At 35.7% G+C, this 13,496-nt stretch overlaps 1 protein-coding gene across 1 annotated transcript in view; it reads right to left on the bottom strand.

Moving 5' to 3' along the window:
- Positions 1-13,496, bottom strand: part of LOC104386914 (chromosome unknown open reading frame, human C8orf34) — a 138,794-nt gene that overhangs the window by 59,493 nt on the left and 65,805 nt on the right. The gene's annotated exons all lie outside the window — the stretch shown is intronic.

Below are 13,496 nucleotides of genomic sequence, written 5' to 3'. Positions count from 1 at the left end.
TGGTATACAGTATATGATCATCTAATAAAAATATCTTTCACATAATATATACATATGTGTTTTCATATATTTCTGTTTACAAAAGAAACCTGATGTTAAAGGATCTGAGTGGTGCAGAAAATGCATACAGACAGACTAAATCCCAACACCAGATGGGGAAAGATTACAGAGAACTTTAAAATCAGAAAAATGTTCAATTAGAATTTAAAATACATAAGTAGTCATTATAGACACACAGTAGAGTACCAGGCTTCTCTTCATAAACAAAAAGAGTGAGATACAATCCCTGGAATCATTACCTCAAAAATTTCTCCTTGTCCTCTATGATTCATAGACACTGCTCTTACCACTTCAAACTCTGGGCAGAATGATCAGATTGTCAGGATTATGCCACACTCTTTCGGCAATATGCCCATTTCAATAAGCATCATCCAAGAACAGCAAGGCTAAACTTAAATTATTTTTTTTACTAAATTCCTAGAACTAGAACTTTTTTATCTGTAATGTTTTATTTTACTGCTTAAGAAAACTCTCCTCGCTCCCAAAACTCATTGACTTGGTGGTGCCAATCAAAAGTTCCACTGAAGCTTCTGGCATCAATGTACATAATTTCCACACTTTAAAAAAATTTTATTTCATCTATGGCTAATATACAAACTAATTCAAAGGACTTGGAAGGATATATGATAAATAATTAATTACGAAATCAGTCATCTATGAGTCATTTCAGAAAAGGTATATTACATATTCGGAACACATTATGTATTCTAAAAAATACAATTAATTGTGCTTTAAAGATGTGTGAGAAGTTCCATATTTTTAAACAGATGTAAACCACTGGATAGATTACAGTTTAAATGAAATTGAAGCATATGCTCCAGGGTTTTTTTCCCCCTAAACAGATGTGATTTCTTTAAATGAGGTTTTCAGCTGTTCTCTGCTTGATTAACTTTTGGCTCTCTGATGACTACAACCATTTCAATAGAGCAATGACAAGGGCTGCCCTCGATCATACTTTTTGTATTTGAATATGTATATCAAAAGCATGCCTTTTTCCATTTTTAGCCCACTACCAACATTTTTCTCTCAAGAAAATTAAGTTAAACTCTGTGCAAGAAACAAGGATTTCAGAGGTGCCTATAGTGCTAACAGACAGGGAGGCAAAATATTATGCAGTATTGATTTATTGTCACATGCTCTTAGACCAGTAACAGTAATCTGCATGCTAAAATGCAGGGATATTTATTTTAAAAACCTACATCATATACAATTGTTCGTTTTTCTCAAGGAATTTAATTGATCTAATTCATAGAATCATAGCATCATCAAGGTTGGAAAAGACCTCTAAGATCAAGTCCAACCGTGCGCGTTACAACCTCTAACCACTTAACTGTCTCCCGAAACACCACATCTACCTGTTCTGTGAACACCTCCAGGGACAGGTGCCTCCACCACCTTGTTGAGAAGCCTGTTCCAATGCTTCAATCTTTCCGTGAAGAAACTTTTCCTAATATCCTATCTGAACCTCCCCTGGCAGAACTTGACCCCATTTCCTCTTGTCCTAATCACTGGTCACTAGGGAGAAGAGGCCAACACCCACCTCACTACAACCTCTTCTCAGGTAGTGGTAGAGTTATGTAGTAGTATGTAGCCTCGTCTCCTCCAGGCTGAACAGCCCCAGCTCCCTGAGCCTCTCCTTATAAGGCCTGTTCTCCAGACCCCTAACCAGTCTAGTTGCCCTTCTCTGCACCTCCTCCAGCACCTCAATGTTCCTCCTATACTGCAGTGCCCGAGACTGCACACAGTGCTCAAGGTGTGGCCTCACCAGGGCTGAGTAGAGGGGCAGGATCACCTCCCTGGTCCTGCTGGTCACAATATTCCTGATGCAGGCCAGGATGGTGTTGGCCTTCTTGGCCACCTGGGCACACTGCTGGCTCATGTTCAGCTGGCTGTCAATCAACACCCCTAGGTCCCTCTTTGCTGGGCAGCTCTCCAGCCACTCCTCCCCAGTTCAGCATTGGATGGAATTTATCCATGGCAAAAAGCTGTTAATATTCCTATTAGAAAGAGAAGTGTAACCCAATCTACCAAATCTAAAAAATAACTGCAGCATTTGATGTTATTGTGCTTCTGCTTCAGTATTGAAGGATCTCAGTTCATTCTGGATGCCTCGAATCTGCAGTGCAGATATTGCACTTTCCTCTCACTAAAGCAACTGGGCTTTGAGAAGCTGCCTGGTTCCCAATAGCCATAACTTTGGATGGGAATTTTGGAGTCATGAGCAAGTGTATATGCCACCTGGCAATCTGTGTGATGGACCACATTCATTATTGAAGAACCTTATTTAAAAAAAAAAAAAAAAAAAAGAAAGAAAGAAACAAAAAAACCCAAACAAAAACCAACACAAAAGAAACCAAACACAAAACCAAAACAAATAAATCATATGGTAATTTTAGTTCTAAATGGTGTGTGTATATTGTCCAACAATTGTTGTGTGTTTTACAAAACAATATTTGTTCATAAATAAGGATGTTACTAAAATAAATACAATGACTGCAATAATGCACTTTAAGAATTGGAAGGAAAAAAAAAAAAAAAGGTTTCCAAAGGTTCAGATGTTTCTGTGTAACATCAGAAAGAATTGGTCTTAGCAAAAAAGGATTTCATTGAGAAGTCATTTCAGTTACAGGGTCTGGAACACTGACTCTTTTCTCTTTCATTGTACCTTTCCTAGATGAACTAGTGATGATACAGCTGAGTGCTTCAGTGGTTTTATTGAGCAGCAATGAGGTAATTCATTGAGAAAAGAGAGAAAGAAAAGCCAAGTTGATGACTGCTTATGTGATGGGAGACAAGAATACTGTGAAACTCCTCAAATCCTTTGAAAATTGTTACTTATCTTTGTGCAAAAATAAGCTGAAAGTTGACGTAAATGAAACAATCTCACTTGTACTAATACAAGTTTGTTTTTTTAATGCATGGCTGTGCGCTGTATTTCTCTGATTTAATGTTAATTTTCTGCTATTGTCTAGGGTATGTGAAGACCCTACCGTGGTCTTATAGCAATTTCCATTAAGTCTGTTACGAGTAGTAAAAAACCAACTACCTACTAGAAAACCACAAAACCTCAAACCCTTACATGTTTCTCAAATCAACAATTCACCAAAATAAATTCACACAGCTGCAATCTTCATGCATTGCTATAACAACAATACATTAAAATACTTAAAAGTAAGATAAAGATCGCAAATGTAATATAGCATAGCACAGAACCAGATGTTTTCTATATTAATAATACTGCACTAAGCTAAATTCTTTGTAATTTTTTTTAGACAAGTTTCATCCAAAAGGGAAGGGGAAAAAGGGTATCTATTTCAGCTGACCAAGAACATAGCCCAGTAAAAAGGTAACATTTTTAAACAGGATGTTTTTTGTATTTATTTACTTCCTTTCTTTTGGAGAAGGAGGGGCTCAGAAGAGGGGAAAGGGGCACTAATGTCAAGTATTCTAGAAATGGTGCAAGATTTCTTCATGTCTTGTGATGAGAGGGTGTGGAATCATTTTACAAACACCTAGAAGACATGCCCACCATTTACTTTAAGGACAGAGCTCTTCTTATGCAAAACTCCTATCAAATGCAGTGAAATTCTGTTACACAGAAGGCTCTGATAATCAAGTTGTGTGCTACATTGTTTGATATAATCCAGTCACTTTTGTCTCCTTCCTCCATTATAAAACATGCAGTAATTTCCCAGGAGTAATTCGAGAGATATAAGCTGCAAAGCTGGAAAAAGTCCCAGTTCATCATTAGTGAGGTTATGACAGCTCAGAATTTGTCTGTTCAGTCTAATGCTAATGAAGCACTAAATGTTTTCATGTGAGAGTAAAAATTTCAGATAATTAATTCTGATTATGTTCTCAAAGGGCACAGGTCAATTCTAATGTATCAATAAAATGAAGCCCCTATTTCTGAAGCCATGTATTTCTCAAGGCAGTGTTCTTACATCATTATAGGCATCGATGTATTCTATGTGCATAGCATTGATTTGACTGAAGCACAGATTCTTAATACACGCTACTACACTACACTACAAACCCCCAAAATAAAAAGAAATCAACACAAAAAACCAAACCAACAAAACCCTACCACCAATAGCACTTCTGCTTGCATTCTAGGAATTTATGCTGTTTTGTATGTCAAAATGGAATGTTTCTTACTACATTTACCAACTCCCTATGTTTTAGATGAATTTTCTTACCAATATCAAGAAAGCCGAGTAAAAATTGCACCTTAATTCCAAAAGAACTGTTGGGATAAGCAGGAATTAAGCTTCCAGAAAAAGAATCACCATTGATTCTTCGTCATAGAACATGTGATGTTCCACTCCTGAAAATTATATTTAATTATTTCTTCACATCACTTCTACAGAAGAAAAAATGGAGTTACCTTCTGCAATACACTAGCTACAGGACATATAACTTTCTTCTTATTCAACTATGAATTTGATGCCTCGGAGTAGATGATGCTGTTAGTCTGGTACATCTTTTCTAATATATCTTCCTATTAATAACTTCAAATACCAGAATTTGGCCCAAAGCAGAATCATGCCATAGACTGCTCATGCAAAAATCATCCTAAGTAAATCCACCAAGAGACTCACTCCTTACAACCATTTTAGATTCCTGAATGCAGTATTCTGAAGACATCTTTCTTTCTAAGCATGTCAAGTTGACAATAAATTAATGGAATGTTTTTGCTTTCACTGATGGACACACACAAAATCTATTGAAACATGACACTGCTAAGTCCTTGAGTTTGCATGTCCACCTCTAGCTGTATAATTTGTCAGACCCAATCTAGCAGAATTCCCATGCCACAGTCAAGAACACAAAATCAAAACAGAACTAGAGAAATCAGCATTATTCAGAGGTACTGAAACATACAACGAGTTATAGGATCACTGAATCATAGGATGGTTTGGGCTGGAAGGGACACATTAATTACTTCTACATTTCCAGTAAAATAAAATAAAGAATATTTCACTTGTTGCACCACATTCTATAATGCGTTACTGCAATTGCTATAATTGTACAAAACTACTTGCAGTAGATTAATCATATAGAACAGAAAATCCACAAAACAACTAGAAATTCTGACCTTTGGAAGACATCTAAAGGAATGTCTTTAAATGTTTTACCTTGGCAAACTTTTTTCTTATTTGCACTTTAGGCTTAAGCAAAACAACTTCTAAAATTAAAAGCATGCTTTGATCGATATTTCTAATCAGCTCCAATTCTGATGTCATTTATTTATGCAATCAAATTATTTATTTGAATAAGCAATTCAGACCTCTGTCCAACTCTGCATTCTTAAAGAAAACCACCAAAAAAACCTTTGTTGTAATAATAGAATAAGACATGCTTAAATCAGTAGGTTTTTTCAATCATATCAAAAATATCAAAGCATTAGAAAAGAATGTATATTTAAAAGGTTTCATTTTGGTTTTAATTTCAGTTTGTTTTTCTATTTTCTAACAAAGAGGAGCCAGGCATAACATTTTTCAAGTATGTATTTGGTTAACATAGTACAGATGTTCCTTACAATATATATCCAAAATATTGAATTTTACATTACATTGCTGCTTTTTATTTATTAAATCTCTTTTGAATTAAACTGATAATTTCCATGGTGTTTATATTAGGTTTTACAAAAATTAGCTCAAATTATTAACAAATCATTTAGTAGCACACCTCACTAAACATAAAGCAACTACAGAATTTTCAAAGCCTGCTGGGAAAGATAGTAAAATGTTTAGCTTTGTATGAAACAATTTTTGGACTGAAGGCCATATTTGAATTCCTTTGCATCCACCTAATTTACATGACCAGCCCCTTCGCAGGATTAAGTTTAGCTGGATTGTCAAGAGGCCAGTGGAAATTCATACACCTTCTATTGAAATGAAGTTGAGGCAAACCATAAAAATTATGAAGAATCTTATGCCAAACACTTCCAATAAAACTGAACTTTCCAAAAGTTTTCTTGTGACAAATTATTAGTACTAGCATGTCTGGAGTGCCAGTTATTAAAGCATCTGTACGTATTCCTCCATAAACCTATCTAGATCAAGGATCTCTACAGTGAAAACATCTCTCTTCCCAACTTTTTTTTGTTGTTTTTTTTTTTAATTAAAATGATAAAATTCTAAATGTAGTCAAACACCTTACTTGTCCTTCAGGGAATCTTCTTCATTAAGAGAAAACACACTAAGAAGCAAGATGCTTGTACAGCTTAAATTTTGTTCCATTAAAACAAACAAACAAAAAAGCACTTTTCAGCTAAGCACTATACCCAAATGCACCCAGGTGCACACCAAATTATTAGTAAAGTCCCAGTTAATTTGGAGAGTCTTCTATGAGTGAACTCAGACTGGGCAGTTTGGGTAGGCAGAGAGAAAGTAAAGAAATCACTAAACTGTCACACAGTTAGCAAAACACACTTAAGTGTGTTGTATGCGAAAGTTCACAGTAAACTCTATGTGCATTAAAGTCCTGACTGAAACAGTAATATGTCAGCAATTCTATGATAATCACCAAAACTCTTAGATAATATGCTAGAAGAAACAAGATGAGGATCTTTGTTACTGCTCTTCAAACTTCTACCTAGCTGCAAAAGGACAACTGCCTTCCTTGTTACCACTGCTGTAAATGAAAGATAAGAATAAGATGGCATCCAACAACTGAAGCTCTGCTGTTCCAGTTCCATCCCTCTATCAACTTGCATCAACTTTGCTTTGTCCTGAGAGAAGATCATCTGTTTTGTATCACTATCCCTATTTTGGCCAGACACTGGGACATCTGGAAGACTGCACTGTCTACACTCAGAGAAGCAGACACAGAGTTGGATATCATCAGCATACCAATGGCATAATAGCTGACAGCACATGCTCTTCCTCACTCATTGATTAAATTCGTATCACTGATGTCTTTTGAGAGAAGGTAGAACAAAATTTTTTAATATAATTTTCTCTCTCCAGCTGGGTCAGGCAGATGAACTAGCAGGTATGTCAAAAACATCCCACACATCCAATAAGATTAGCCATGTAATAAAGCTCCAAATAAACCACACAGCTTTTCAATACTGTGGTGTTTTTTTTTTCTTTTACTGAATAGAAGTAAATACTTTCAAAAGAAACAATTGGTTACTCTGTAGTTGGGTGTTTTGTATAGGTGCCTCTTAGTCTGTTAGGTTGTTTTGTGTAACCTACCCCGTTACACTAGGAGTCCACTGCACTAGGAGATTATGTTTGTTCATGTTTTTGGTTTGCACAAGAGAAAATAAGGAGATTTGTGGTTTTGCAACAATTCTTGCACAGGCATTCTGCAATGCAAGCCAGAGAGCCAGCTCAAATGAAAAAAAATTCCAGTGCTACATGTAACACACATGATTGCTACACTTTTACTGAATATCGCAGGACAAGATTACTGCCTAAATAACAAATCAGGCATTGCATGTTAGCTCATGCCTGTTGTCTTATACATCACAGAGATAAACTTGCTCTTACTCAGCACTACTTTATCTTCTTGCTGTGAATAAGAAGCACACATTCCTCCAGAAGATCTCATTTCAGAATTATAAAACCATCTTGTAAAGAAATCAGAGAATGTTACATGACAATTCTGCTTCTCAAGACATGGAAAGGTTAATCATGACTCCACTGAACTCAATTAGAATTTACCATTGACTCCACAGACTAAAAATTTATCTAAAATACTGCAAATTTCTCTCTTTTGGATTTTAGCTCCCTGAGATGAGAGCTGTGAAACTCCACAAGATCTTGACATGAGTTCACTTACGAGTCCACAGCAGTGGAATATGAGCCACCACATCCTCTGGTGGTCACTGTATGCCATCCTCTGCAGAGAATAAAAACTGCAGGCTAACCATTCAAAGCAATTCTATCAATTGAGAGGAAGGCAGAGATCCTAGAATAGAAAGCCAATTATCATAGAATGATTAGGGTTGGAAGGGGCCTAAAGATTGTCTAGTTCCAACTCCCCTGCCACGGGCAGGGACGTGTTCCACTAGACCTAGCTCAAAGTCCCATCCAATCTGGCCTTGAACACTTCCAGGGAGGGGGCACCCACAACAGGAAACGGCAAATGTTCCTCAAGAGTTGCAAAAAACAAGGCTGAAGGGAACATAAAACCTTAGGAAGCACAATCTTTGTGTTCTGGGAAGAGGCAAAGGGTACATCACATCACAGGAGATAAATGACTAATTCACTATATTTTAATTTTCAAAAAGAACTATCTGTGTTGAATTCCTAGAGCACAAGTAGTTTGACTGACCAATAAACGAAAGGAAAATGAGGTCAAATTTGCAGTACAAACTAGATCAACAGAGGAAAAAAATAAATCAATTTTAAAAGTGTAAACTGAAAGCATCTTCAATAACACACAACAGAAGAGACCTATTTCAAGCAAAAAGAAAACAGGTAGCATTGCACCAAGAGTAAAGTTAGGTCAACACAAAAAGGCCAAGAGATTCATTGTTTTCAGCCTTCAGATGCATCAGCAAAGCTCACTGGCCCTGAAATGCTATTAGCTCAGGTGGTGAACAAATGAGGTCAGACTCCAAGGGCCTGACCAGCGGTCACTGAGAGTGCAGTTCTGTAATTCAGTAGCTCGTTCCTAGTGACAAAGAAAGTCCCACTTATTTCTCTGTTCTTTTCCCCTTTTCACCCTTTCCAGTGACACTAGTGCTTGATTTTTACTCTTGTGCAAGCTCATTTAGGGGAAAAATACTGTTATTGCTGAGAACTCTTGCATCTGGCTTACTGAGTTGCATTGGTACACCAAGGGGTCATAGAAAGATTAAAATAAGTTTAAAGGGAACAAGAGGAGCACACAGCCCTGTGTGGAGGAACAGAGGGGGAAGTAGGACCACATTCTTTCATTAAATAAATAAATAAATAGATCACATTCAGTTAAGCTCTGTCCATCTCCCAGAATCATATCCCAAGAGGTAAAAGCTTTAGTTATTTAAGAAAAACAAACAATACAGAATCTGAACATGTTGCTATAAGACTAAAAGTACTGGGGGAGGGGGATAAAATAATCAAAATATCAGAAACAAAAGTAGGAAAGACCTAATTTTTACACTGATGGAAGGATACACTATATGCAACTCACCTCTGCTGCTTAGAACCTACTGCAATTTTGCTTTTTTCAAAATGCCAGAATCAATGTATTAGGAAAGCATTCCTAATATATTAACAAAATATTATTCTTATTAGTGTGTGTTAACACATTAAAGGTATTCTTTTGGATATTTTAAAAGAATGCATTGCATTTGCCAAGTAATGACTGCCTTTCTGTTTTGGGGTTTATTATTATTGTTGTTGCTGTTATTATTAGTATTATTATTATTAAACTGGGTAATGCCAAGCTGATATAATCTAATATGACTGAACTGGTAAATAAACTGGAGCATGAGAAATGGATTAAGATCTCTTGCTGTCAACACAGTGTCTGATCTTCTCTCACATTTTCTTCATCTGTTTTAGAGTTCCTGAAATATGGTCATGTACATGAACTAAATGAATTCTGATGTTCTGATATTACTGTATAAAAGTTTTTTTAAGTGAATACAGATTTAATGGATGAGTCTTGCTCTACCAAAGGCTGAAAGAAAACCTGACATTGCAGCTACTTTGAAAGTGGTCATTGATGTGCTCAAAGAAATTTTCAAAACTAGTAACTTACCAGTTTCACTATCATGGATACACATATTCTTCTGAAACTAATGTTATCTAATTAATTTGTAACTAATTAATTTGCTCATCCACATTGATGTCATATCAATTCAACTGCATTCCTCCTTTCAGTTTCCCAAAATAAAGTAAACCATTTTTAACACCTGATAACACTTCAGCAGGTCACAGATATAGTTCTTCAGCTCCCAAATGACATCCTCAATTCTCTGCGTACACTCAAAGTTCCCTTTTAGATGAATACCCCAAAACAGTCCTGAGCAAGCAGCTCTCCTGGCTGGCCAACACTCTTACTGTTGTTCCCTATCAACTGAGCAGCTTAGTTTGTAGACTTCCTCATAACCCTCTCAGTAAGCACTCTTGAGTAGACACCCATAGTAGCTAACGTAACATCCCATCACACCAGTGAAAGTCTCCCATCTGTTTAAAGTTCTATTCAGGTATCATCTACTTACAAAACATTTATGTTACTAGTTAGAAATTATGTCAAATATAAACAAACTAAACCAATATAATTCAAACACATTCTAAAGAACAGGTTACCAGAAACAGGCACTGGTGGAATAATTATGATGTTTATAAAATCTGGAAGTTCTCACAGAAGAGTTTTGATTCCTTTAGCAAATACATTATTCAAAAGCCTGTTCAGCAATACTTTTGAACATCTCAAGAGACATTAAATTTTCAAAAATGAAAAAGTAACTACAGCTCAGCAGCTAGACCTTAACAATATTTTGTCTCTGGTAACTTGACATATACTTAGAGCAAATGTCACAAAACAAGTATTATTTTTATCAGATCATTATGTGAGTATTCATAAAAAACTGCAACAAGAAATGTACCCTAATTTGTGACTGACATAACCCAGTTGCTATCCATTTCCTGAAAAAGTCAGGAAAATTAGTTCCTCTCAGAGATACTAAAATATGTCCAATAATTTTTCTCTCCTTCTAAAGGCATCCAAGTAAGCAGGAAAACCATTTGATAAAATCCGCCACAAAGTTACATTTCCCCATGAAGCCAAATGCAGAAATAGGTCTGCAAACTATTGTTCCTTTGCACATGTAATAATGGCAACCATTCAGTCAGTTTCTGAGTATCCTAAATAAAATATAGAGTAATACACTTACCAAAAAAAACCCTCATTTGACTTTGATGTGCTGGAGTAATCTTTTAGAGATGTGGCAGGAGAGCAAGAAGAAACAATTCCCCATGTAAGCATTAATTAAGAATGACAGTATTCTCTACTCATAGGACAGAAATGAGGATTCTGGTCTGCAGTTCAGTGTTTGAAGAGGGAAATACTTGTTCAGTTACAGCTACTTTTTTATACTATCACAGGAAAATACTACAGTGAATGGTAACTTCTCTGGAAGGGATATGCAGAACATGCACTGATCTCCCTATTGTTTTGCAGATGAAAGCAGCTGATTTGCCTTCGGGTGCTCAGAAATCTACAAGCAACCAGGGGAATGTTCCTCCATAAAAAATGTAGAATGTGCACATGGCAAGTATGGCTTATCTTCTCAATCTCAAAACTGTATGTTTTCAGTTCAGCTTAGGCAAAAAAAAAAAAAAGTTTTAGGAAAAAAATTCTTAGGCCTTCTTTTCAATTTCACATAAAAAACTTTTATGATTTTACATAATAAATTATGAGCAATAACAGATGCATCATTACTTTGGTACATCAATGTCACCACTGATGTTTCAAAACCAGGAAAAATTAAGTTGATAACATCTAGAAATGTAGTACTGTTTTGGAGAAAAAAGAACATATGTTTTTTACCTTTGTTGGAAAGGAAAAATATGTGACTATCATTTTTTATTTATGAACTCTGCCTTTAAGAACAATCTTGTATTCTTATCATTTCATTTACAACATCTTTTCAAGTTTTTATTCTCATCATATTGAAAAGAAAACAATCTCTTTATAACTTATGGCTTTAATAAAATAAGGAGAGAAACCTTTTTGAAGCCACAATTGAATTTGTCTGTCTTTGCATTTGGTTAAAAATCAAAACTGAAAAATCCTATTAGTTGCATATTTATTTATATTTAATTATTCCCAGGACTGTAAACTTTCTCTGAAGAGAATTAAAAACAATGGAATGACTATAATTCTTTTCATTTCTATTTTATTAATTCATTATTGGATACTTCAAAGATACACCATTTCTTTACAGAGAAGAAACTTGGGCAACATTGTTACCCAGAAAACAGTAAGCCAATAAATGTAACCTTTTGTGTTCAAAACTCCTCCTTCTGTCACAAAGGCACATTTTAACCTCAACTGCTCAGTCCAGGCATATATAAACTTTATGCATTTGACATCATATACATCCATATCCTATTAAATTTTCATTTATTTTTCAGCTGCATAATATCTCAGTATTTTGCTAACCATTTCCATCCTCATTCTTATATATTCTTCCAAATGCAACTCACCGCCTCTCTTCCTATGATTATACTTCCTCCAAGCAAAACCTTCCCTTTATACGCATCAGTGGCCAAACTTATATTTCACTGCACTGAAGCCAGGATTTAACTCTTTGAAGTGTGCTTCCTGTGCAGCTTTTTGTTCCAAGATAGTAAGGAGCAGTTTCACAATCCATTTAAGCTAAACTAAGTCTGTGCTGCCCCTGAAAGATGCAGACTTGCCTTTAGCTGACTGACACTTCCCATCCCTACACTAGCAGTGGTGCTAGTGACCCACAATGAGCTGGGCCAGGGAGCCCACTTGCCTGAGGGTTCGTTCTTGTTTTGGAGAGTTGATACTTGGCCCAACTCTAACTCACTCTTCAGTATCTTTGACATTTCTTGCTCAGACATGGACTGGAAAGGTGATTTTAAAATACAGCCTACTATTTTCTCAGTTCACTTTCTGGTGATATAAACCTAGTTTAATTTAATTTAACTAGGCGCATGGCTGGTTATTGAAATTAAAACAGAGGATACCACCAGGAAGGATCTTCATAGAGAATAACAATATATCTTCATCATCCTGAAACACCACTTTTTATTTCCCTTAGAATATGAAGCTGAAATCCTGTAGGCCACAATTTAAGGATATTTTAAGTAGACAGTAAAAATCAGTTTTAGGAGTTATTTTCAACACCTCTTGTTTTGGATTTAGTTTATGCAAGAAATACTGCATGATCTTGAGATCATTGCAGTAGTAGGTTACTGCAGCGACAACATACAGAAATTGACAGAACTTTCATAGCTACAAAGCAAATGGATAGAAGATAAATTTGCTCCAAAAACAGGCATCAAGTTTAAACCAACACTGCTTCCAGTCAGCAAAGAAGCAATGATAAGTGTAACAGGGACTCAGAATACAGAATTATATACAGCTTAGAATGTTAACTCATACTTACTACTACCTCATAGACTTCAAATTATTTAATGTAAAAGAAAATATAGGTCCTTATATTTAAATCTAGCATAATTCCTCTTTCTTGCATCATCTTTGTCCATGGGTATTTTTTTTTCAGATTTGGTATTTTGATGTATTCTTACTGTACTTGCCTCTCCCTCCCAGTCCTCACTAATTAGGCAAAGTATCTAGTAGCTACTTATGACAACAGAAAATAAATCCTTCAGCTGAAATGTTCCTTTAGGTTCCTTTTTCTTTATTTTCCAGAATTCTTACTGGGTGATATTATAAACAGATCATTATCCCTGATTTATCTTCTTATTAATTCTTCTGTTTTTTAATTTCTC

This window comes from Chaetura pelagica, unplaced genomic scaffold, assembly GCF_000747805.2.
Source record: "Chaetura pelagica isolate M959 unplaced genomic scaffold, ChaPel_1.0 scaffold83, whole genome shotgun sequence".
In the NCBI taxonomy this organism is placed as follows: Eukaryota; Metazoa; Chordata; class Aves; order Apodiformes; family Apodidae; genus Chaetura; species Chaetura pelagica.
The sequence above is the reverse complement of the archived record's forward strand: the minus strand, read 5'-3'. Positions and strand labels throughout refer to the sequence as shown.